Source organism: Gossypium arboreum, chromosome 11 (assembly GCF_025698485.1).
Source record: "Gossypium arboreum isolate Shixiya-1 chromosome 11, ASM2569848v2, whole genome shotgun sequence".
NCBI lineage: Eukaryota > Viridiplantae > Streptophyta > Magnoliopsida > Malvales > Malvaceae > Gossypium > Gossypium arboreum.
Window position 1 is genome coordinate 136,050,403 of NC_069080.1, and position 11,039 is coordinate 136,061,441.

Sequence of the window (11,039 nt, forward strand, 5' to 3'; positions counted from 1 at the left end):
GAAAATAGGCAAGAAGTGAAGATTGGGACCTCCATTTCAGATGATACCATACATGATTTGATCGCTTTGCTTCATGAGTACAAAGATGTATTTGCATGGTCATATCAGGACATGCCAGGATTGGATGAGGATGTAGTGGTCCATAGACTCCCACTGAAACCAGAATGCAAACCTATTCAACAGAATTTAAGACGAATGAGACCTAAAATGCTGTTAAAGATAAAAGAAGAAGTCAAGAAACAATTCGATGCTGGCTTCCTACAAGTCTCCAAGTATCCACAATGGGTAGCTAACATAGTCCCAGTACCGAAGAAAGATGGCAAGGTACGAATGTGTGTGGATTATCGCGATCTGAATCGAGCAAGTCCTAAAGATAATTTTCCTTTGCCATGCATCGATACATTGGTGGATAACACAGCCAAACATTCATTGTTTTCGTTCATGGATGGATTCTTGGGTTATAGTCAGATAAAGATGGCTCTTGAGGATATGGAAAAAACTACATTCGTAACGATGTGGGGAACATTCTGTTATAAGGTGATGCCGTTCGGATTAAAGAACGCTCGGGCAACATATCAGAGGGCCATGGTGATGTTGTTTCATGATATGATGCACAAAGAAATAGAAATCTACGTCGATGATATGATCGCCATATCCAAGGGGGAAAGAGAGCATGTTGGGAGCCTTAAGAAGTTATTTGAAAGACTGAGAAAGTTCCAGCTAAAGCTTAATCCAGCCAAATGTATGTTTAGGGCTACCTTGGGAAAATTGCTAGGCTTCATCGTCAGCAAGAGAGGCATTAAAGTCGATCCAGATAAGATAAAAGCCATACAAGAACTACCACCTCCGCGCACGCAAAAAGAAGTCAGAGGATTTTTAGGGAGGTTGAACTACATCGCTCGGTTCATTGCTCAACTTACCAACCAGTGTGACCTAATTTTTCGACTCCTTCAAAAACATAATCCAGGAGAATGGAATGAGGAGTGCCAATTGGCTTTTGACAAGATAAAACAGTATTTGTCTAGTCCTCCGGTGTTAGTACCGCCAACTCCAAAAAAACCGTTTATATTGCATCTGACTGTGTTCGAAAATTCAATGGGTTGCGTACTGGGGCAAATGATGAGTCAGGGAAAAGAGAAAGGGCGATTTACTATCTCAGCAAAAAGTTCACAGAGTATGAGGCAAAGTACTCGTCAATTGAAAAATTCTGTTGCGCTTTGGTCTGGGTAGTTCGGAGGCTCAGGCAATATATGTTGTATCATACGACATGGTTAATTTCAAAGCTGGATCTAATAAAGTACATGATGGAATCACCTGCACTCTCAGGAAGAATGGCACGATGACAGATCTTACTATCGGAGTACGACATCGTCTATGTGAGTCAAAAATCAATAAAAGGAAGCGCAATAGCTGACTTCTTAGCAACTCGAACAATGAATGAATACGAGAAATTAAGATTTGATTTCCCGGATGAAGACTTGATGTGCATTACAGAAAAAGAGTGCGAGTCATCAAAAGAGAGGTAATGAAAGATGAGCTTTGATGGTGCATTGAATGCATTGGGGCATGGGATTAGAGCAGTCTTAGTATCACCGGAAGGGAACCATTATCCGTTCACTGCTAGGCTGAATTTCTTCTGTACCAATAACATAGCAGAATATGAGGCTTGTATCATGGGACTTCATGTAGCTATTGAACGAAACGTCAAAATCTTAGAGGTGTACGGGGACTCAGCGTTGGTGATATACCAAATCCATGGAGATTGGGAAGTGAGAGATTCGAAATTAGTCAAATACAGCGATCTAGTGGCAGGACTGATTAAAGAATTCAAAGAAATAACTTTTAATTACTTCCCATGAGAAGAAAACCAATTGGCTGATGCCCTGGAAACTTTGGCTTCAATGTTTAAAGCAAACAGAGAAACAGAAATAATGCCTCTTCAAATGAGCATATATGAAGTCCCTGCACATTGTTTCAGCATTAAAAAAGAGCCAGATGGATGGCCATGGTTCCATGATATCTTAGAATATGTCAAGAGTCAAAAGTACCCCGAACAAGCAAATGAGAATGACAAAACAACAATCAGAAGAATGGCAGCGGGATTTGTACTCGATAGGGACATCCTGTACAAAAGAGGAAAAGATCAAGTGCTCTTGAGATGCGTGGGTGATGCTGAAGCTAGAAAAATACTTGAAGATGTCCATGAAGGAACTTGTGGGACGCATGCCAATGGTTTCACTATGGCCAGGAAGATTATGAGACTCGGTTATTACTGGCTGACGATGGAAAGTGATTACATTAATTATGCAAGAAAATGTCACAAATGTCAAATTTATGGCGATAAGATTCATGTATCCCCTTCACCCTTTCATATCATGACTTCTCCGTGGCCTTTTTCTATGTGGGGCATAAATGTTATAGGGCCAATTTCCCCAAAAGCTTCTAATGGACACCGGTTCATTTTTGTGGTTATTGATTCTTCACAAATGGATAGAAGCCGCTTCGTTTGCCAATGTGACGAAGACTGCAGTCTGCAGGTTTTTGAAAAAAACAATCATTTGTCGATATGGTTTGCCTGAAAGAATCATTTCAGATAACACCTTGAATCTGAACAACAAGATGATGAAAGAAGTGTGTGAGCAATTTCAAATAAAGCATCATAACTCATCACCCTATCGCCCGAAAATGAACGGAGCTGTTGAAGCGGCCAACAAGAATATTAAGAAGATTATTGGGAAAATGATCGAGACATATAAAGACCGGCATGATAAGCTACCATTTGCTTTGTATGCATATCGCACATCTGTACGGACATCGATGGGGGCAACTCCTTTCTCTCTGGTTTATGGAATGGAAGCTGTGCTACTTATCGAAGTTGAGATCCCTTCTCTACGAGTCTTAATGGAGTCGAAATTACATGAAGCAGAATGGGTTCGAGCTCGATATGACCAGTTAAACCTCATCGAAAAAAATGTTTAAAGGCAATCTGTCATGGACAGATGTACCAAAAGAGAATGATCCTTGCTCATGATAAAAAGGTACGGCCAAGAGAATTCCACGAAGGAGAACTCGTACTGAGAAAGATCCTCCCAATACAAAAAGACTTCCGAGGAAAATGGGCACCAAATTGGGAAGGACCATACGTCGTAAAGAAGGCATTCTCCGGTGGAGCTTTGATTCTCACTGAGATGGATGGGACGGAGTTACCTAATCCAGTGAATTCAGATGCTGTGAAGAAATATTATGCCTAAAAAAAAAGGGATCAAGGTGAAAACTCAAAAAGGGTGTCTTGATAATAAAAAGGATCAAGGTGAATGTAACGACGTAAAAAATTTTGCTTTCTTTTGCTTTCGGTCGCTAAGTAAGGCGATTATTTGAAAATTTAAAAACCGACTTTCAATTTTACTAAAAAAGGGAGTCGCCACCGATCTTTTTTCTAGGTGTGACCGGACACCTAATAAATCATCTTTTTTAGAAAAGAAAACTTATTCTTGTACAAAAATGAAGGCCGAATTTAGGTCTACGTCAAAAGCCAGAGTAAAGTTGGGTTCGAGTCGATTCTGTGAGGAAGGTATTAGCACCTCGCGACGCCCAAAATTGGTATCTTATTAAACACGTGTTGTCTTGATTTTCAAAATACGAATTCAATTTGACATTTAAGTGTGATCCGATTGAAGGAAATGAGAAGTTGCAAGTTTTTTGTTTTTTTGAAGGACGCCCTGCTTTTTAACACGAGCCGACTAATTTCACCCAACGTAGCGATGAAATCGATGACTTAATGTTAAAATCGGTACATTGCCTTATTCTTAAAATTAAAATGTAAAAAGTTTTAAAATGATAGTAAAAAAATCCAAGAATATTATTGTCAAAAAATGCGAATAATGATGTGAATAATAAAATATATAAAATATAAAATATTAAAATATCAAAATATTAGAATTATAATAATTAATATTGACAAATAAAAATAAAATAGAAATAAAAAATGTACATAATATATAAAATAATAATGATGTTTAAAAACAATACTATTAATAATACTACGTAAATATGTACATATATAAAAAATAAATACGTGATAATATTAAAAATATGTACATAATATAGTGTTAAAATACATACATAATATAGTTAAAATATATACATAAGATAACATGTAGAAAAAAAATATATATATATATATATATAATATAGTATTAAAGATATATACATAAAATAGTATAGAAAATATATATACGTAATATAGAATTTAAAATATACCTAATATATTAAAAGAATAATACAATATAATATTAAGAAATATAATAATAACAAAAAAAAGGAGAGAGAGGGAGAGGGTGGTGATTTTCGGCCACAAGGCCGACCACCGTCCGGTCGCTGATCATTGTCGACCACCATGAAACCCACGAGACAGTGGTAGGAAAAGGTAAATTTTTTTGTTATATTTTTTCCTTTTTAATATATATATATACACTATTTTTTTTAAAAAAAATAAAAAATATGTATGTATAGTCGAATATAATAAAAAGAAAGAAATTGGACCTTAGCCTTTTGAATCAGTTTATTCCCTTCAATGCTTGTTGTATTTTTCTTGTTTTTTAGACTATTTTGTGCTGAAGAATGAGCTTCATTACTTGTACTGCTTCCTCTAAAAAAATCTCCTCTCCTTACATGATTTTTGAATGGCTTTTTATAGCCATCTTTTACATGATTTTCTATTATTTCTTTTTCTATTTCTTTTGTCTGTCTTGCTTGTTTGCTTTGCTTTTGCAGGATGTGGCTTGGTGGAGCAGGTGATGGTGGCAGACAATGGATATCAAAAATGGGAGGAAAATGGGGCAAGTGGGAAAGTGGCTAGGTGGCTAGGGTTTCTTGATTTTTTTTGGGGGTTAGGGCTAGGGTTAAATGTGGGCCTAAGTGTGGGTTAATTTAGATGGGTTTTGGTGTTTTTTTTCTTGTTGTAAATGGGTTTAATTTGTGGTAGGCCAAAATTGGCCTGCAACAGCTGCCCCTCTTTGCTCATTATCGTGTAACGGGAATAGAGCAAAGACATAATGAAAGGCCAATTTTGCCTCGTTTTGCCGAGTCTTGACTTCATTGGTACTCCTCTTGTTCGGGTAGTCTTTTTCCAATCCACTGTATCTTGTTGTCTTGATCAAATCCACTGCATCTTCTGATATATGCCTTGTGGCTTCGATCTACTCCAATGTGACTTCAAAAAGATAAGATCTACAGCTTCAATCTGCTCTTCCAACGCTTTAGGTAGATAAGGTTTGTGGTCTTCTCTTCTGGAATTTTTAGAAAGGCAAGATCTGATATCCTCGATCAGCTTCACTGCAACTTCAATTAGCTTCACTGTAACTTCAGGGATATAAAATATGTGTCTTTGATTAATTCCAATCTTTATTCTTTACTCAGCATGTGATCTTGAGCTCAACTCATTTTTTGCAATATGAATTGACTTTCTAAAAACAGACATTAAAAACAGAAATTGAAAATAGCTCAGCGCGTGAGCCAAGGTTCAACTCACCTCTCGCAATTTGAGTTGATTTTTGAAACTTAACTTGAAAAGCAGATTTTGAAAATACCTCGACATGTGACTCGAGGCTCAACTCACCTCTCGCAATATGAGTTGATTTTTGAAAAATAGAAATTAAAAGGCTCAACTTACCTCTCGCAGAAATTAAAAAGCTCAACTCACCTCTCCCAATATGAGTTGATTTTTGAAAACAGAAATTAAAAGGCTCAACTCACCTCTCGCAATATGAGTTGAATTTTTTGAAAAAAAAATAGAAATTGAAAATAGCTCAGCACGTGAGCCAAGGCTCAACTCACCTCTCGTAATATGAATTGATTTTTGAAAACAGAATTTGAAAATACCTCGACATGTAACCCGAGGCTCAACTCACCTCTCGTAGAAATTAAAAAGCTCAACTCACCTCTCCCAATATGAGTTGATTTTTGAAAACAGAAATTAAAAGGCTCAACTCACCTCTCGCAATATGAGTTGAATTTTTTGAAAAAAAACAGAAATTGAAAATTGCTCAGCACGTGAGCCAAGGCTCAACTCACCTCTTGCAATATGAGTTGATTTTTGAAAACATAATTTGAAAAACAGATTTTGAAAATACCTCGACATGTAACCCGAGGCTCAACTCACCTCTTGCAATATGAGTTGATTTTTTTAAAAAATATAAATTGAAAAAATACCTCAGTGTGTGATCTGAAGCTCAACTCATCTCTCACAATACGAGTTGATTTTTGACAAATAGAAATTGAAATTACCTCAGTGTGTGACCTGAGGCTCAACTCACCTCTCGCAATATGAGTTGATTTTTGACAAACGGAAATTGAAATTACCTCAGCGTGTGATTTGAGGCTCAACTCACCTCTCGCAATATGAGTTGATTTTTTTTTGAAAGACAGAAATTGAAAATACCTCAACGTGTCTTGAGGCTCAACTCACCTCTCGCAATATGAGTTGATTTTTTTGATGAACAGAAATTAGAATTACCTCAGCGTGTCCTGAGGCTCAACTCATTTCTCGCAGTATGAGTTGAATTTTGAAAACGGAAGTAACAACATCAAAATACCAAAACCTGTCATCTGGTGGAACTCAGGTGTCTTTTCCTTTGATTTAGTACAGCTATCATCACATCCTCTCGCTCTACTAGAGTATCTGTATATGTCATGCATGATGTTATCATGATATGCACATGTTTGTCTTGAATGATTTTATGCCTACATGATTATGCTATGAGCTTTAGGCATGTTTGTCGTATGTCCTTCTTCGTCATGATTTTTGCAATAACCTGTATTCATTACTTCGGCTCTTGACTTTCTCTTTAGGCCCTGTACCCGTCCTCAGGCTTCACGAACAATCTGCGTTTCTCAATTATTGCTCTCTTGCCCCTGGTTGAACTTTGTCCTTGCTTTGAGGCTCTTGTACTTTTCGAGTTCTTATCCAGGTAATGTTTAACATTTCTTTTGTTTAAAGTATGTCATTTCACTATTTATGATGAAAATAAACAACATAATGAGATGCATGAAAATGGTCAGGTAGGGACAAAGGGATACCTCACATTTATTTATTTCAAACGTGGCAAACAAAAAAAATTAACCAATGATAATGAGAAAGTGTCATAAAGAGAAAAGGGATCGCATTCAATGGATACAGATGCTCTAGATATTCAACACATGAACTCTTCCACGTTTCTTATCAAGAATCTTTTCGAGCATGGCTTCTTGCGTAGAAGATTTCGAGCTACTGAAAAATGCTTCAAATGCTGTAGTCTCGCTGTTTAACCCACTGTTCAATCGCCTTGCTCTTTAAGCTCGGGTTTACTTCATTAGAATGCTCTTTCGGGTTTTCATCCTAATATTTTATGTTAATCAAGATGCCCTTTTTGGGTTTTCACCTTGATTCTTTTTTTTTCAGGCATAATATTTCTTCACAGCATCTGAGTTCACTGGATTCGGTAACTCCTTCCCATCCATCTCAGTGAGAATCAAAGCTCCGCCCGAGAATACCTTCTTTACGACGTATGGTCCTTCCCAATTTGGAGCCTATTTTCCTCATAAGTCCTTCTGTATTGAGAGAATCTTTCTCAGCACGAGTTCTCCTTCGTGGAATTCTCTTGGTCGTACTTTCTTGTCATGGGCCGCGATCATTCTCTTCTGGTACATCTGTCCGTGACAAATTGCCTTTAAACGTTTTTCTTCGATGAGGTTTAACTGGTCATATCGAGTTTGAACCCATTCTGCTTCCTCTAGTTTCGACTCCATTAAGACTCGTAAAGAGGGGATTTCAACTTCGATGGGTAGCATAGCCTCCATTCCATAGACCAGAGAGAAAGGAGTTGCTCCCGTAAATGTCCGTACAGATGTACGATATGCATACAAAGCAAATGGTAGCTTTCCGTGCCAGTCTTTGTATGTCTCGGTCATTTTGCCAATAATCTTCTTAATATTCTTGTTGGCCGCTTCAACAGCTCTGTTCATTTTCGGGTGATAGGGTGATGAGTTATGATGCTTTATTTGGAATTGTTCACACACCTCCTTCATCATCTTCTTGTTCAGATTCATGGCGTTATCTAAAATGATTCTTTCAGGCAAACCATATCAACAAATGATTTCCTTTTTCAAAAACCTACAAACTGTGGTCTTTGTCACATTGGCAAACGAAGCGGCTTCTATCCATTTTGTGAAGTAATCAATAACCACAAAATTGAACCAGTGTCCATTAGAAGCTTTTGGGGAGATTGGCCCTATAACATCCATGCCCCACATAGAAAAGGGCTACGGAGAAGTCATAACATAACGGGGCTACATGGATTTTATCACCATAAATTTGGCATTTGTGGCATTTTCTTTCAAAACTAATGCAGTTTCTTTCCATCGTCAACCAGTAATAATCAAGTCTCATAATCTTCCTGGCCATAGTGAAACCATTGGCATGTGTCCCACAGATTCCCTCATGGATATCTTCAAGTATTTTTCTGGCTTCAACAGCATCCACACATCTCAAGAGCACCTGATCTTTTCCTCTTTTGTATAGGATGTCCTCATCAAGAACAAATCCCGCTGCCATTCTTCTGATTGTTCTTTTGTCGTTCTTATTTGCTTGTTCGGGATACCTTTGATTCTTGATATATTCTAAGACATCATGGAACCATGGCCGTCCATCTGGCTCTTTTTCAATGCTGAAATAATGTGCAGGGACTTCATATATGCTCGTTTGAAGAGGCATTATTTCTGTTTCTCTGTTTGCTTTGAACATTGAAGCTAAAGTGGCCAGGGCATCAGCTAATTGGTTTTCTTCTCGTGGGAAGTAATTAAAAGTTATTTCCTCGAATTTTTTAATCAACCCTGCCACGAGATCACTGTATTTGACTAATTTCGGATCTCTCACTTCCCAGTCTCCACGGATTTGGTATATTACCAACGCTGAGTCTCCGTATACCTTTAAAGTTTTGATGTTTCGTTCAATTGCTGCACGAAGTCCCATGATGCAGGCCTCATATTCTGCTATGTTATTGGTGCAGAAAAAGTTCAGCCTAGCAGTGAACGGATAATAGTTCCCTTCTGGTGATACTAAGACTGCTCCAATCCCATGCCCTAATGCATTCGATGCACCATCAAAGCTCATCTTCCATGACTTCTCTTTTGGTGACTCGCATTCTTTTTCTGTAATGCACATCAAGTCTTCATCCGGGAAATCAAATCTTAATGGCTCGTATTCCTCCGTTGTTTCGTTGCTAAGAAATCAGCTATTGCGCTTCCTTTTATCGACTTTTGGCTCACATAGACAATGTCGTATTCTGATAGTAAGACCTGCCATCGTGCCATTCTTCCTGAGAGTGCAGGTGATTCCATCATGTACTTTATTGGATCCAGCTTTGAAATTAACCATGTCGTATGATACAACATATATTGCCTGAGTCTCCGAGCTACCTAGACCAGAGTGCAACAGTATTTTTCAATGGACGAGTACTTTGCCTCATATTCAGTGAACTTTCTGCTGAGGTAGTAGATCGTCTTTTCTTTCCTTCCTGAATCGTCGTGTTGCCCCAGTACGCAACCCATTGAATTTTCGAACATAGTCAAATACAATATCAATGGTCTTCCCAGGGTTGGCGGTACTAGTACTGGAGGACTAGACAAATATTGTTTTATCTTATCAAAAGCCACTTGGCATTCCTCATTCCATTCTCCCGGGTTGTGTTTTCGAAGAAGCCGAAAGATTGGGTCTCATTGGTTTGTAAGTTGAGCAATGAACCGAGCGATGTAGTTTAACCTCCCTAAAAATCCTCTGACTTCCTTTTGCGTGCGCAGAGGTGGTAACTCTTGAATGGCTTTTATTTTATCTAGATCAACTTCAATGCCTCTCTCACTGACAATGAAGCCAAGCAATTTTCCCGAGGTAACCCCAAAAGTATATTTGGTCGGATTGAGCTTTAGTTAGAACTTTCTCAGTTTGTCGAACAACTTCTTCAAGTTCACTACATGCTCTTCTTTCCCTCGGGATTTAGCAATCATATCGTTGACATAGACCTCTATTTCTTTATGTATCATGCCATGAAATAACGTCACCATAGCCCTCTGATATGTTGCCCCAGCATTCTTTAACCCAAATGGCATCACCTTGTAGCAGAATGTTCCCCACATTGTTATGAAGGTAGTTTTCTCCATATCCTCAGGGGCAATTTTGATCTGATTATACCCCGAGAATCCATCCATGAAAGAAAACAATGAATGTTTTGCTGTGTTATCCACCAACGTGTCAATGTGTAGTAAGGGAAAATTATTTTTAGGACTTGCTCAGTTCAGGTCACGATAATCGATGCACATTCGTACTTTACCGTCTTTCTTTGGTACCGAGACTATGTTAGCCACCCATTCTGGATATTTGGAGGCTTGTAGAAAGCCAGCATCAAATTACTTCTTGACTTCCTCTTTTATTTTCAACAACATCTCAGGTCTCATCCGTCTTAGCTTTTGTTGAATAGGTTTGCATTCTGGCTTTAATGGGAGTTTATGGACCACTACATCTTTATCCAATCCTGGCATGTCCTGATATGACCATGCGACTACATCTTTGTACTCGTGGAGCAAAGCAATCAAATTATGCCTGGTGTCCCCTGAAATAGAGGTTCTAATCTTCACCTCTTGCTTCCTTTCTTCAGTTCCCAAATTTATTGTTTCAACAGATTCTTGATGAGGCAAAATCTATTTATCCTCTTGTTCCACCATTCTTAGCAAGTCAGGAGATGAGACATAGTCTTCAACATTTTTTTCTGCTTCAAATTCCCCTAAACAAACAGCCTTCTCAAAATCGATTTTAGGACTCGTAACAGGTTTGTTCATGCCATTGATATCTGAGCACCTGAAAGTTGAATGGAAAAGGAAACTATAGAGGGGCATCCAAGTATTGGAACCAACAAATGAAATGTTATGGCATGGCATGAGGCAAATGTAAGGATTGGCTATGAAATGAGAAAATAATTATGAAATTAGTGATAATTTGAAAGATTATGACA